At 34.0% G+C, this 16,885-nt stretch overlaps 1 long non-coding RNA gene across 1 annotated transcript in view; it reads right to left on the reverse strand.

Moving 5' to 3' along the window:
• LOC146545679 (uncharacterized) overlaps positions 1–16,885 on the reverse strand; it is a 130,576-nt gene that overhangs the window by 100,160 nt on the left and 13,531 nt on the right. The window contains exon 2 of the long non-coding RNA XR_014880875.1: positions 6,100–6,219. This is a non-coding gene — a long non-coding RNA (uncharacterized LOC146545679). The remainder of the gene's footprint in view (positions 1–6,099; positions 6,220–16,885) is intronic.

Genomic DNA, 16,885 nt, shown 5'->3' on the forward strand with positions numbered 1-16,885 from the left:
AGCCAAGTCCCACGATAAAAACACAAATCACTAACGATTAATTATTGATCACTAAAAGAACACAACTTTGGGGGATGAGTGAAACTAGTTTAAGAGTGAACAAAGAGAATAAAGTAATTTTGAAACGCATCATGCAGAAAAACAAACAAACAAACAAAAAACCTTGAAAGAACCATGGTGTCTATGGATAAGAGAAGAAAGAGTAAGCAAGAAATTTGTTTCAGTGAGTTTTTTTGAGAAATTTCTCAGTGTGCCCTTTTGACTTCAGACAATGATATCATTGTAAATGGAGTGTAGATAAGTAGTTAAGTAGACCAACAGTAAACTACTGGATTTGTATGCTGTGTGTGTTTGTGCACTTCAAAATAAATTGTACTGAGAATATGATCTGTTACTGTAGTACATCAACCTTGAAAATTAACTTTAAAAAATTGAATATATTAATATTTAAAAAAGGAATTAAGTGACAAAATTTTAACATTATCATTTTCGATAATGTTACAGTTTCTAGTCATGATGACCAAATATTCCATTCCTTTTACCTTCTGCAGACTTTTTAACAGCTGCTGAGATGGACTCGAGGCAGCAGCAGCAACCATAGTGGCCCTAGTGGGTTTCTGAATTTGTTTGAAAGATGGATGCTTCAGTGTTTCTGATGTTTAGTAAGACAGTTCAGACTATCTTTTCTGTTACTGCAGAGATGTTGTACACAGAGAAGTTGTGCACGGAGGATGGGGGTGGTTACACTTGCTAGCAGATACTTCTCTTTACCACTTTTCACTGTCTCAAATTTTCCTATTTCATTGTGTTCTGTCCCCACAGTCTTAGTTTTTTTAGAAGCAAAGAAGAAAAAAAAAAAAAAAAAAAAAAGTAGTCTCTGTGTTTTGTGTGGATTTTTCACAACTTCTTCAGCCATTCCATGGAATATCCATCTATTATAGTATGGGGTCCTCCAGGGACTAGAGTGGATACCTGATGTTGTCTTTCCCATAGGTTGCAGCAGAATGTCTACTCTGACATCTGAGCACCTCCTTTCATCCTTCTTGTCCGGTCTTGCAGTTCCCTCTGCTGTGTGCTACTCTCTCTCTGTCTTACTCTCTCCTTCTAATGATTTCTGATCATGCTTAAATATGTTTTCCAGAAGGTGCCACAAGCTTGGCAGATGGGCTTAGCTCTGTATCGTGAGGTGTGTCTGTTGGAGCAGCCTGGATGGAACCAGCTATATCCATCATGAGGAAGCCACTGGTCCTTTGCAACAGAGGCCGTATCTACAGCTTCCTAAGTGCCTTGCCAAGTATACACTATTAGAATATCCATTTGACTACCAGATACATTAAATGGTTAACACATTTTTTACAAAAATTAATTTTTGCAGCTGATTTATTTTAACTACATAGATTGCTTACCTATTTTAGTGTGTACAACTGGCTGTTTTACTTGCAAGTATAAGCTGCTACTGACAGTAGTGGCTACTGTGTGTGCATGTCTGACAGTGACAGTGACTACTGAAAGTACATGTCTTATCTATTTCAGTTTCATTGGTTTTGCAGTAGAAACTGCCTGTAAGTGCAGTAGGGAATTGCTCAACATACTGAAGTATTCAGATTGGACTAGGTACAGCAGCAGCTGCTGTGGAGGAATCTACAGAACTGTTCAAAGTTCCCATCACAAGAGGTTCAGAGCTAATTAGTCCAAACCTTTAATATGGAGGTGTCTAGGAGCTCTGTTGATCATCTTGTTTGTATCCATCCATTATATCAAAAAATATATTAACTCATCTGTTCATTTTAATATCTGAGGTATTCCTAGTCTACTGGAACTAATGACATAAGACCACTGGAAGTACACACAACCACAGTGATAGCCAATCACATTCCAGTTATAAAATAAACTTCAGTATGAGTCGTGTAACTTAATTTTATAATATTAATAATTTAATAACTAAATTTTATGAATAATGCAACACAATTTCTCTTGGAGGAACAGATGAAGTCAAATTTCCCTCCTTTCTTGTATGGATAATCAGCATCTGATGCAGACAAATTTTACTCTATTAGTAAGGATGCAAATTAGTTTCAAAATCTTAATAAATAAATAAATAAAGAAAGAACTCTAATATCCTGTACAGATTGTGGATTGTGTTGCTAGATAGGCTTTCCTTAATATCATCATAATGGAATATGCTTTTCTTTTTCTTTTCTTTTCTTGAAGGAGGTTGGTGTTCTATAAGAAAATTTTTGAACAATGCATTCTATCCCAAGTATAGAGCTCGATCTTATAATGTTTATTTATGTAAATACTGCTAAAAATAATATGACTCCACACAAGTAAACACTTTTAGTATGACTATCAAAATGAACATTGTTATTCATGATGTGTGCGTATATCTATACACTGTTTGCTTTTTTTTTAATTGTATTCTGTTTTATAGCATAAGATTGAAGAGAGTCCTGTAGAATTCCAAGAGGATCCTAAAAAAATTTTAAAATGTCATTGACATTCCTGCCTTTTTTAGCAGCTGGAAAACTTTAAGTTTTTGTGATCTTAAAATATTTTTTTTCTTTATGTATTCTGGATTAAACTTTGCTATTATCAATATTGCCCATCTGTAATTACAATTTTTTACTTTTCCTTTTGAAACATTTTAATGTCACACGTAATACCATTTTAAAGAGGAAATAGCAGTATGTTTTCATGAGCTGAGGGGAATGACTAGAAATAGATTATTTGTGGTTGATCAAAAAATTAATGAAACACCATCATACGGATGTATTCTAGGAACTTGATGCTAAAAGCTACTATTTTGCCATATTTCTGTGTTAATAACTTCACATAAAGTTACAAGCGTCTGCAGAAGTCCAATTTGATTTCTGAAAAAAAGAGCACAGGTCCTTTCTACATATAACTGTTCTATTTATTCTTTAAAACAACTCCTTGAGTTAGATTTTAATATGTTCTACATTTTCATGTAAACAAATAAAGGGAAATTAAGAATACATCTTAAGTGCTGCCAGAAAAATTGTTCCATGTATTCAGGCACAGAGTAAGGCATTGTGAACCTGTTTCTACTTTCTGCATCTGGCATTTCATCAAAAAGTGAATGAATGGGATTTGCCCTCAAAGGCTTGCCATTTAATATACATAGGTTGCTCTGAAAGTAATATCTCCTAGTTATTTCCATGGAAACTGCAACAAATGCAAAAAGAACAATAACACTATTTGATAGAGCAAATTCTCAGCTAAAAAACATAATATTTCAACATAGTTACCACCATTAGCAACAAATTTTTGACACGATGAACAAGACCATGCATCCTGTGCTTGTAAAATTCTGCGTCAGCAGAGATGACCCACTGTTTTACAGATGTTATGATGCCATTGTTGGTAGGAAAATGTTGCCCATACAGTTCATCTTTCATTGTCCTGAACAGATGGAAGTCAGATGTTATCACTCTCTACAACTACCTGAAGGGATGTTGTAGTGAAATGGGAGTCAGAATCTTCTCCCATTTCTAGCAATAGGACTAGAGGGGATGTCCTCCAATTTTGGCAGGGGAGATTCAGGTTGGACATTAGGACATAATTCTTCTCTGAGAGAGTGTTCAGGTGCTGGAACGGGCTGCCCAGGGAGGTGATGGAATCACTGTCACTGGAGGTGTTCCAAAAATGTTTGCATGTTGTACTGAGGGACATGTTTTAGTGGGAAATATTGGTGATAGGTGGCTGGTTGGACTGGATGATCTTAGAGATCTTTTCCAACCTTGATGCCAACATCAGTGATTCTATGATTCTATGGAGGCACCAAATCTGGACTATATGGCGGGAGTGGAAGCATGCCATGGAGAATCTCAAGTCAAGGCTGGGTCTAGCCCTCAGAATCACAGAATCACAGAATCACCAAGGTTGGAAAGACCTTCAAGATCATCCAGTCCAACCATCCACATATCACCAATAGTACTCACTAAACCATGTCCCTCAACAAAAAATCCAAACATTCCTTGAACATCTCCAGGGTCAGTGTCTCCATCCCTCCCTGGGCAGCCCATTCCAGTGCCTGACCACTCTTTCAGAAAAGTATTATTTCCTAACGTCCAGCCTAAATCTCCCCTGGTGCAGCTTGAAGCCATTCTCTCTAGTTCTATCACTAGTTACATGAGAGAAGAGGCCGACTCCCAGCTAACTATAACCTCCCTTCAGGTAGTTATAGAGAGCAATAAGGTCTTCCCTGAGCCTCCTCTTCTCCAGACTGAACAATCCCAGCTCCTTCAGCCTCTCCTCATAAGGCCTATGCTCCAGACCCCTCACCAGCTTTGTTGCCCTTCTTTGAACCCGCTCCAGGGCCTCAGTGTCTTTCTTGCAGTGAGGGGCCCAAAACTGGACACAGTATTCGAGGTGCGGCCCCACCAGTGCTGAGTACAAGGGGACAATCACTTCCCTTTTTCTGCTGGCAACACTGTTTCTGATGCAAGCAACTTGATGGAGCTGAGCATTTCTCTCTTCATTGCAGGAAAGTTGGACTAAATTATATTTAAAGGCCCCTTGCAACTCTAAGGATTCTATGATTCTATGGCAGACCAGCCAATATTGACAATGTGTTCCAACAGTCTTCCAACTGCTATGGGGCCTGGCATTGAAGTGTTGTAGAAGAAAGTTTGTTGTCCTCTCTGGCCTGCCTCTGGAAGTTCGAGCCTTCAGCTTAGTCAGTGTTATGATATAGTGGTCGGAGTTGATGGTTTGTGCAGTTGCCAGGAAACACAAAAGAATTACCCTTTCCCTATCCCAAAAGATAGTGCATATAACTTTACTTGTTGCAAGCTTCATTTTGAACTTTTAATTTGATGGGAAATTCACATTTCTACTCTATGGACTGCTGTTTTGATTCCACCTTGTGGTGTTATCATATCACTAGTAATCAGCCTCATACTGGTTCAACAGGTCCTTACAAATTTGCATACGGCGTTCTTTCTGCTCCTGTGCAAGCATTTGTGGAACCCACCTGGAGCAAACTTCACAACATTCCAATGCTATCACCATCATTTGCCATTTTCCATTAAAGCCAGTATTCAGCTCTGTACACCATTCTGTGGTTATAATCTACAGATTTGCACTGATGAGATGATTGAGAACCTCTTGTCATGGAGTGACAGCTAGGTATAGCTGTCTGGAGAACGTGACTTCTCTTTCACAACATTGCCAGTAGTTTTGAAATTTACCATCCATCACGTCACTACACTAGCATCCACTGTTTGGTTTCCATAAATATTCTGCAAGTGTCAATTAATGTCAATGGGCACATTTTTTCCAGATGGAGGAATTTAGTTACACGCCTTACCTTCGTACATGCTTCCATGACACCATTTTGTCAGACCGACTCTCTGGTGCCATCTACCACACAGCAACAAAATTTAATAACATATTGGCAAGAAGATTCAATCTCTACTGCTGTACCACCAACACCTGCTTCTGACACTGTGGGCCAACACAGTAAAATAGGATGTATTACTTTCAAAGGAGACAATATGGAATTATACTTCCTCCTATTAATTGGCTGTATCACTTTATAGCCTTTCTTTTTTGTAGTTTGATAAGGCTTCCTCCTACATTCATTATTTGTTCCTGGATTAATAAGTGAAGAGTTTCTTTTATTTTGATACTAGCGAGGAAAAATACAATCATATAATTAGATGATTACAGTTTGGAGTCTTTTCTTGAGAACACTGAGCTGTGGAGTTCTAATCACTATTGCCTGAGTTTTTCATCTAACTTCATATAAAACACTTAACTTGGGAAAATATTATGGAGCTACAGATCTCCCAGCTAAATATGTCAAGATAACTGAATCTGTTTGTCCTTGACTACTTATCCTACAGATCAATACATCTTGTTTTCTTAATTGCCTATTAGTTCAATTTAAAGCAGACAGATTAATCCAGAATATTACATATCCGAGTGGCTGGTGTAATATCCTGAAAGGCATAAACTATGGTTTTAAACTCCATACATTTCTTGTTTTTGTAGGCATCTGTTACACCTAGTCAAGTACTTCATAAAATAAAATAAATCCTATATGCTATATCTTGCACAGTGGGATGGACTTACTTGTAGTTTGACCATAATTGAATTTTCTGACAAATTTTGATGAGTGACTCTTCATCTAAATCTGGATCACAGTGAAGTCTGAGTTGATATTCTTGCTTTCCAATATTTCAGAAACATAGACTGAAATAAAAAGAGAAAAAAAATAAATGAAAATAGAATCAGTCCACACAATAAAGTTTCAGCTGAGCTGAAAAAGCTGAGCTGATAAAAAATCCGTCATCTAGATTCTCTGGGACTTAAGTAGAGGATGGACATTCAGCTTCCTATCTGGATCTAGATTTTGTTCTATATGACAATGATTAACATTGCTTCTTAGTCCAGTTAAATCTAACCCGTTATATTTCAGATTTTGAAAATGTGCTATATCAGCTTCTGATGAAGTAACATTTGCCAGCCTATGGATTTAATACATTTATCAAAGTTGCTTCATTCTTACTTAAGGCAATTTAATGAAAATGTCTGTATTTGCTCTAGGGGTATTTAAATTCTCATTAGACTGAATGAAAATAATTGTAGTGAATCTATATATCAGAGCCTAAAGAGACAGACCAGTAACATATTATAGTTAGATGGATTGTTTTCAAGGTTGTTGGTGGTATTGATTATGTATCTATACTGAGAATATTGATTATGAAGCCATCTGTCTAACAGAGGTAAGTTATATCTGGATCTAAATGTTCTTGCTAAGTTTTATTTTATTTAATAATACTTCCTATGTTTGGTTTCGTTGTAGTTTTCTATACTAAAACTTGTAGACTATGAAGCACAGGTCAGAGATTGCATTCATTTTGTGAGCCATCCATAAACATTACATTAAGACATTTCACTTTGTGTGCTGTTTGCCTTAGGATTAGCTCTCAGAGCTATTTTTGTTTTAGGTAGCATGATTATCTTCTTGAGATGTCCACATATTCACACTGATTTGTAAACGATGACTAGAGTGCTATCTAGAAATTTTATTGTATAGGCTACATTTGAACGGATTAAAGTCAAGTCTGTAACAGTATATGTACATATTTGCCTGCCAATTAGAATGAATCTTCTCATGTTAGCGTGATATTGAACGTATTACTAGAGATAATAGACTTGCTCTAATACTATCTATGTATCTATGTAGACAAAACTTTGAATTGAAAGTTCTTAACATAACTATACCACTGTTTTCTGGGATTGGTCTTCTTATACAGCACAAGCTGTAGTGGATACAGTTTAAACATATGCATTAATAGATTGCAGATTTACTTCAGTTCATAGCAGAAAATTATTTTTGTCTTGATTGTTAATTTAGGAAAACAAAAAAAAGTTATACAAAGCAAATTTGAAAACATTTTCCTGAAGAAAATCACTGAAGCAAGTATGCAAATTAACTAATCTGGTTACCAGTCAGCACTTATCTGGCACATGCTACAATAAATGTGGAATTGCTTTACAAACTGGCAAGGAATCCGCAAAAACTGAGCAGAACATCAAAGGCACATAAATAGCATGCTGGAAAAGACTAGTGATTTTACCAGAAGAGACAGAAACGTTCCACTTACTTTTTCAGTAATTCTACACCAAAGTAAAACAGATCGAAGTAGTTGAAATTTTAAAAGAAGGAGTGAAATATTTATTCATTAAACTCAGTTAATTTCTTAATTAATTTTGCTTAGGCTTAGAGTTTCCTAAATTGCCAAAATGTTACAGAAAATTCATTTTCTCATTTTACTACTGGTTTCTCAATTTATTTCATCATATTGTTAGAGTTTTGTGCCTTGAAGATATTTTTGCCAGTACAAATCAGCATATAAATGTTGAGTTCAGAAAACATGCATATAGTTTCCTATTTTCTTTCTTTCAAATAAAAAGAAAAATCTTTAACATTTATAACATTTATAACAAGGTCTAAAAAACTGATGTAAGAATTGGAATTACAGAAAAATTCTGCTTCCTTATACTGTATGTAAAAGAGTTATTGTACAACTTAAAAATATGGTCAAATCTTGAGTGACTTCTTTTTCTATCCATTTTTATCTTTTGTCCAGCTAATAGTTATTTTAATTTATATTAGTACCTACACCCAGTTCCTTCAAAAATAGCTCCTTAAATTGGAAGTTCTTGGTAAATACCTATTTTAGTTTTTTCTTTATTTGCTTATTTTGTTTTGTGATAGTTTTGTGGTTTTTAATCTAAAATTAAGTACAATTTATTATTGCTATAACAAATGCCACTTATTTCTGCTTTTGTTAATTCCATAGGTAGCACATTCAATCTTATTTTATTAATTTACTGTAGCTTTAAACACTCTGTTAAACAGTTTTTGTTTGTTTGTTATGTTTTTCCTCTTATATTATATTCCATGACTGGAAACAAAGTATGTCCATTCTCTGTTGTCATGTTTTATGACCTCTGTATCATTCTGTCCAACTTTTTCCATCTGTACTATATGGATAATAATTCTAGCATTTCCTTGTTTGTTGACTGAATATATGAAGAATGACATAGGGGACAAAAAGACTGGACAGCTGAAGTAATTAAAGTGTTTCAAATACGGGCTAAGTGAAGTGCAACAGATATGTACATTACCATCTGCTTGATTACTGATCTTACTAGTATAACTGTCCTTATGTTTTCCAAATAATTTGTTAACAAAGTTAATAATTTGTCCGTACTTATTTGCACATATACGCTCAGGATACTGTATCTTTCACAATATATTATTTGCTGTAAATCTGGGAAAATATCTCTCCCACACCACCACACCAAATTTCATCTCCAAAGTCACCGAAACTTGCTTTAAATTTGAGGTATCAATGGATGTTCCTATTTTCCTTATTTCTCACTCAGACTATTATTATAGTCTACTTCTTCTTCTTGATCGGCTTTTTTTTATTATTATTATTTTTTATTTTTTTTTTATTTTTTAATAAACTAGTGCTTGGTTGGCAGCTTTGCCCTTGGGCAAGGGTTTGATGAGCTAATGAATGGGCATGATGCCATGCAAACAGATGTGATAGAAAATAATAAGCCAAAAGGCTCTCTGTATTTGTCAAATGTGTTCGCAAAAGGCAAGATTTTAATCTGGAAATATTCAAATTGGTGCTTAAACTATTCAGTGTTTGGAGGACAGACCTACTGTTGCTGATGTAATTCTGAATTCTATTTAAACACTTGGAAGATTTAAGAAAAAAAAATAGCTTTGAAGTCATGTGAAAACCAAGATTTATTTGCTAATAGAGTAAAGGAGTTCTCCTTTTCTCTTTCTGTATATGAAATTACATGCTGTGTACTAAATCTGATTTCTAAATCTTAGTTTCCATTAATAATGAGTTACAAAACCATTTTAAGCATAAACGTTGAACTAAATCTAATTTAAATTTAGGCAACTAAAAGTCAATATTGTTGTAGGTTAGATAGATAAAGAAATTTTTATATTCAGTGGTAAAAGTAGCTTACTCCAGGTGGGCATTAAACTATTACAGACGTTTAACGTGGAAAATAATACCTTCATTTCTAAAGCATTTGATCCTCTCTGTTGAAAATTTTCTTAGCCTTGATGAATAAAATTAAAATCGCAGTGTCATCTTAGAATGGTTGGAAGGAAATTTAATAATCATTTAGTTCACATCACTGGTGTGAGTAGGATTTCTACACCTTGAGAGACAGGGAATCCACAACTTCTCTGGGCTACGTGTTCCAATGCCTCACCACCTTACGAGTAAAGAATGTCCTACTAGTATCTAAACTAAGTCTTCCCTCTGCTAGTTTAAAGTCATTCCTTCTTTTCTTATCACTATCAGATCATGTGAAAATCAGTCTCCCTCATGTTTATAAGGTCCCTTTAAGTACTGGAAAGGTCACAATGAGGTCTTCTTGGAGACTTCTCAACCTGAACAAGCCCATCTCTCTCAACCTCTCTTCATAAGAGAGGTGCTCCAGCTCTCTGATTGTTCTTGTGGCATTCCTCTAGAACCACTCCAATTGCTTCACATCTTTCTTGTGTTGGGAGTCCCAGACCTGGTCTCAGTACTCCAAATGGGGCCTCAGGAGGGCAGAATAGAGTGGGATAATCACCTCCCTTGTCCTGCTGGCCACCTCTCTTTGGATGCAGCTCAGGATACTGTTGGCCTTCCAGCAAACACACATTGCTGTAGTACATCAAAGTTTTTGTCCACCAAAACTTCCAAGCATTTCTCTCCAGGGCTGTTCTCAGTGAGTTCTCCCTGTCCGTACGCTTACCTGGGACTGCCTCAATCTACATACAAAACCTTGCATTTGGTCTTGTTGAATCTCATTATGTGCAATACTCAAGACTGTGCAGGCCCCTCTGGATGAAATCCTTTCCTTCTGTCATATCGACTACATCACTCAGCTTAGTATCGTAAGCAAACTTGTTGAGGGTACACTTGATCTATGTCATTGATAAAGATGATGAAGAGCACTGATCCCAAGACTGTTACATAGGGAACATCACTGGTGATAGGCTTCCACTTGGACATATAACTGTTGATGACAACACTTTGGTTGCAACCATATTATCGATTATTTTTTCACTGAATAGTTTCAAATCCATAATTTTCCAGTTTAGAGATAAGGATGTGATGTATGAAATCTTTGAGCCAGTAGCACTATCATTTAAAAAATAAATAAAGAAGTTTGGTTGAACTAATCATACAAAATAAAATATGATATAATGTGAAATATTAATCTTATGTCTAAATAATCTTACTAAAGACATTGGTCTTTCAGCAAAAAGAGTGCAGTATTTATTTATGGTACAAACAAAAAAAATGATACTACATCTACTTCAACTAATATGAAACTCTGAATTTCAGTATAAACCTTTTTCTGATATTCTTTTTCTTCTTTCACTAATTCACAGATGCTTCTGCTTACTGCTACTAGACAAGGTGAACTAATATTGTTAATTATTAATAATAAGCCCTAATGTTCTAACTTTTTCCTTTTAGATAGGAAAAAAACAACAACAACAACAAAAAACAACAACAACAACAAATAACTGTGGCGAGTTGCTTTCATAGCATCCCAACAAATGTTACACAGAATGATACATTTACCCAATTCATCTTTTACACAAAGTAAATGTTGTTTTTTACTGCTTCCATATTAGGCAAAATAAGAGAAAAATAATTTATGGATTCTGATAATACTTTGTCTTTTTTTCCACTTCATTAATAAAGTCTAAATAAAGAAAGAGTTGTAACTACTCAGAATATTTTTAAGATTTTTATTTTTCTTGAAATGTTCTTCCCTAATAAGCAGAATTGCAGTATCTTGCTTTTTGTTTAAGTTAGTGCATTACTTTCTTTCCAAATAATTTGATAAGGGTTCAACACTAAGACAGGGCTTCAATGTAAAAAAGATTTAGAAAACTTACCTGAAAATGTCTCAAATGGGTCATTTCAAAGTAATTCTCTTTTATAAACAACAGCTAAATATGAAATATAAATCAGATTTGAAACACAGAATATTGATATGAAACTGTCATTCTTTGGCCAACTACAGCAAGAAGTGACGACTTTAACTAAAGCATTTATTATAAAACCTAGCTCCAATAATATTTATGAAAGTGTTCATTTACAAAACAATTGTTCAGTGGTATATAAATATTTTTAATCCATTTGCATAATGAGATAGCAACCCAACGAAATTTTATTGAGAGAAAGAGTTTTATAATTTTCAACAAATATAAATGGGTTTATCATAATGATTCGTTGCCATTTATTAATCCTTCTTAAACATTTATAGCCTCATGCTTAACCCAAAATTTTCTCAACCTGCCTAAGTAATAATAACATTTAATCAATTTCACCTGTTTCAAAAATTTTACCATTTTGACAGATCGCCTGGATCATTTCTGTATTTAATACTTGCTTCAAATAATATGACTGAATGTAACGATTCTATCACTGACTAAGTTTTTGTCTTCAGGGGATTGCCAGGCAAATCATTCAAAAACACCTACCAAGCTCATCTAATTATTATATATCTTATTGTAGTTTTTAATTCTGGACAAGAAGAAAATCCTCCTTTGCCAAGAGATTCTATGGCTGCTTAGACAGGTTTAGTATAAACAGATACATCTGCTATCTCTCTTAGGTTACAGCAGAAAATCTATAACGCCTGCATCTCATAAAGAACTCTTAAAATTGCTTTTTGTGCATTTTAAAGGTGATTTCTTTCAATTGAAATCATTCTGGCTGGGTTCACTGCAGGGTGCTTCTTGTGTAGATTTGGCATGATTAAAATAGTCAAATGAAATATAACCCTGGACTGAAATGAATACAGCTAAGGAAAAAGGAAGAGTAGAGAGGAAGAATACTTTTTTTTTTTTTTTTTTTCTTTTCCCAATTTTATTCAATCTCTGGTTTTCTGATGGTCTTTTATTTTTTCTAGTATGATGACTATATGACTATTGGTCTTAGATTATATCATCATTCATTTTTTACATTTACTCCCAGAAGTCTCAGTCTTTTAACTGGAAATCAATACAAAACATATAAAGAAGTTAAATGGGAATGCAAAATGAAAATGTCATTTTTTGACCTAAATTAACAATGGTGCACTTTACAAAGAGGTCATTTTAAGAAAGCCTTTAAAAGAAAAGAGATTCAGTAAGTGATATATTGAGATGAGCAGGGATAGCTCTAGGTAGAACAGAAATAAAAAGAGGATGGTAGCAGAGCCTTATATGCTCATGTAATTACTACTTTTTTTTTTTTTTTCTGATTTACATCTATTCAGAATTTTATAACATTATTTATTTAAAATATTATTAAGATTAAAAACTTGATCACCCCTAAAACTGAAAGCTTCAGTACATTAGTTTTTATTAGAAAGAGCAACTACAGCAGTAAGATATATCTCAAAGTGCTTTAACACATTGCACAAAAAGAACAGCCTTTTTGCATTGTATAGTTTTTGTACTTGGATATTTTGATGTCATTACTCTTCACAGGTCTGTTAAGACATTATGTTTAAATAACACGAAAACATACTTGAGGTAACACATGACCATAGGAGTGTGAATGTGAAATTTCAGGTTCCATAATATTCTGTGCTTCCTAAATAAGAAAGTTTGATTGTAAGCTGATAAGATTTCCAGTGGAAATATGGAAGTTAGCTTAATAAAATTCAGTGTATGATCTGTTACAGGAATTTGTATGTGCCATAGAGCTGTTCCATTTAAAAACAAAACGTTAGAAATATATTTTTTGGCAAGCCAACCAGTTTGTTTCTTTTGTCTCATCTCATATTTCTCATATTCCTGCCCATTATTTTTCTAATGTAAACATTAGCAGCTAGCCAGTAATTGATTTTCTCAACTGTTAAGTGACCTTATTTAAAGGATGTCACACATGCCTTGTTTCAACTAGGTTTCAGTTTTCTGACAATCTTCTATTGTTTGCACCTAAAAATAAGTGCATGATAGGCACTGTAATATATGCATGGAAGTTTACTTGACAAGTGTTATGACTGAGACTGAGAAGAATGAAAGATTGCCCTGAATAAATTCAAACATTACAGGAGAAAATTTTCTTGATTCACTAGATATCAATATTCAGCAAGGAATTCTTAGCTCATTCATCCTGTCAAAGAATTTTCCTTTACTATTTTTTTCCCTTTTCTATGAATGTATATATATATTTTTTTGCAATCATCGGTTTGAAAGCAGAAATACATGAGCTACATATGAAAGTGGTATAGTTAAATTATGGCTGACTGAAAAACACATAAATACTCATACTACAGATGTAAATTGATTCTGTTAAATCTGGACAATGTAGTCTGGATTTTACCATTTTCCCAAAATGCATACAACTTTTCATTGCATGGTACTGATGTTGGAGCTCAGTAATTGCATACAATATTTATTTATTTATTATTTAAAAGTTCAAAATGTTCTTAAGAAAAAGTCCTCATTTTCTGCAGAATGACAGACAAGGAGAGAAGAAAAAGGTAGCAAGAAGAAGAAATAAAGAAAATGATAAATGGCTGCACAATTAGGTTAATTTCAACATATGAACATAAGCCAGTTTTCTCAGTCTCCCTTATCATAATTCAGTCTGTTGACTAATCTTTGGCTTTGAAGGAAGAGAACATTCTGTATTTTTTCACACTTTTTCACATCTGAATATAAACTTGGCTCCATACTTTCCGGTCTTAATCTACATACATATCTATTTTAATTTGACAGAAATTACAATAAGTGGGAACATTTTTTAAAGACAATATATTTCCCAATATTTCTTTGTATTTTCTCTCTTTCTTCGACAGTAATCAAGTCAATGAGCTTATTGCTTGTGTAGCTATAGGATCAATGCATTTTTAATATACTTGCATGTCTTGGCTCAGAAATTTAAATCAATAAAGGGAATGCAAGACAGATGATCAGTCTGAGCTTTATGGATGGTAAGTGCAGAGAATGTTTGGGAATCAGTGGTATTAATTTCTATAAGCTGTCAAAAGTTTTTGTATGGAAAGCAATCAACAAACGAAAGAAACATGCATATGCAAAAATTCTATCCCGAATGATACAAGAAAAGATATACCCAGTTATGTCACACTACTGTAGTTGGTTGTGCCTGCTTCCTAAGAGAGGATGGACAGGAATAACAAATAAGCTTTTGTTATTGTTTCTGAATAATGCAGCATCAATTATGTATAGCAGGATGCATCAGAAGCACTGATTCTTTTATCAGCCTAGATTACTGTACATGTTTTAGGTATATGACCATTCTAATTATACTAGGTATTCTTCTAAAGACTGTTGCAGTTCTGTGTGTACTTGTATAACATGTTTAGATTCTGCCACTCTTGGAAGGGATTGTACTGTTTGATTTAAGTCCTATGTGACTTTTTCCTTTCCCTTGCAAATCTCTTTCCCTTCCCCTATATATTGAGATCAACCAGAAAGACAAAACGTTTAACTCACAAAATCTTTATCTAATTTTATGAGAATTTCTAGACAAATAAAATTATGGGATTATTCTCATGCTTTTGTCTAGATTTTCCCCATTGACTACTTGTGGATACTAACCTAGATAAACCTTTGCATTCAATCAATATGACTACATCTGTTTCAGGAAGTTAATTTCAAGAAACATAATATTTTGCTGTTTAATTAACTTAGTTTGGACTTACACTGAGTTACTCTCAGTAGCTACAATATTCTGAAACAGCTGGAAGGACATTAATTGCTTATCCAAAAGTGCAAATAAGTGCAAAGCGATGCATGTAATTACTTTCTGTATACTCTAAACCAGACCTGTCATTGATATGTTGCTTTCAGTATGATGATGGCATTTATTTAGATATGTATTAATTATCCTTGACTTTTGCTTAATGTTTTTTAGCAAATATTACTTGGAGGTAAATACACACATATATTTCATTTATTGCATTTATTGTAGCTTTTTTTTTTTGCTTTTTTTTTTCTTTTTTTTTTCTTTTTTTCCCTGAACAATTTTATGAAGCTCGTTTTCCATGGCTCTTGCCTACATTAGATTTTGGACACGTGCATACACGTCACTCAAACCAGTGAGACATACAGAATTTTGTTGTGTTTTATTTATTTGTTTCCATATACTTTTTTAGACAGAATAAATAGAGATAAATTCTTACCTCTAGAACAAATTTGAATGATTTATATACCTGAACACCCCTATGTTTCCTGGAATTTCAGGTATTCGAGGAGGGTGCCCTGGGAAACCTGATCTAGTGGCTGAGCTGGTGGCTGGCAACCCTACATTCAAAAGGGGGATTGGATCTAAATTATCTTTAAGGTCCCTTCTAACCCAAGATATTCTATGTTTCTATGATTCTATGGTTTAATGACCTATAAATTAGAAGTACAAAAATTCTAAACAGCTCCATCATGCTACTGTGCTCTTAGGCAAATGTCTGGTAAATGACAAATACAATAAAAATACCAACTTTTCATTTAAATATATAACACGTAAAATTTATAATTAAAGTTAATGTATTCATTTTTCTTCTAGTTATAACATTCAGATAAATACTAGATGTTTAGTGATGTGCCTGTGAAAATCTCACTGGTGTGAAGCAAAACTGTCAAACAAGCAAAAATGTGCATTTGCACGTCTGCTTGTACAACACATCATGACAAATCTGCAAATAAAATGAATGTTGAGACAGAAATTAGGTTACTTATACCATGCCCTCATGTTAGGAGCTGGAAATCGGAACCTTGGATTGTGAGGAAGATTCTAAAAAAAAGGATATTCAGTACTATTTCAGATGTCTTGTCTTTCATTCTTGAACTCTTGCCGATCCCATGGGGCTCCAAAAACTCATCCTCCTGTGCCATATATATATATATAGAGAGAGGTTTCATATAAAGGCTCATGAGTTGATAAATATATGAGTATTAATTCATGTTTAGGTAACAGAATGATTCTACCTTCACAGCACCTCAAACTCTTTCTAGTAACCTTCAATGTCTCTGAAATAAACTTTTATTTTTCTTTCTTTTGAGACTTAGTCATAATGAGAATAAAAAAGGATAAAAAGAGGAAAAAAATCTTTCATGTTCATTTGATATCAGATGTATGTATGTATGTCTACCTTGCATTTCAGCTATTAACATTGTGTGTTTTTCTATCAATATGGAAAAATGACAGAAGCTTAGCTGTACCTTATATTCTTTGGTCTGTTTTCATCCCAGTTGAACCAGTGGAAGCTTACTTATGAATCTCAATTACTTTTGTTTTAATATATATTTCTACATATTTATATATGAAGGGATTTCCACAGTACTGATAAC

The sequence above is a fragment of the Meleagris gallopavo genome, chromosome 1, assembly GCF_905368555.1.
Source record: "Meleagris gallopavo chromosome 1, MGAL_WU_HG_1.1, whole genome shotgun sequence".
In the NCBI taxonomy this organism is placed as follows: Eukaryota; Metazoa; Chordata; class Aves; order Galliformes; family Phasianidae; genus Meleagris; species Meleagris gallopavo.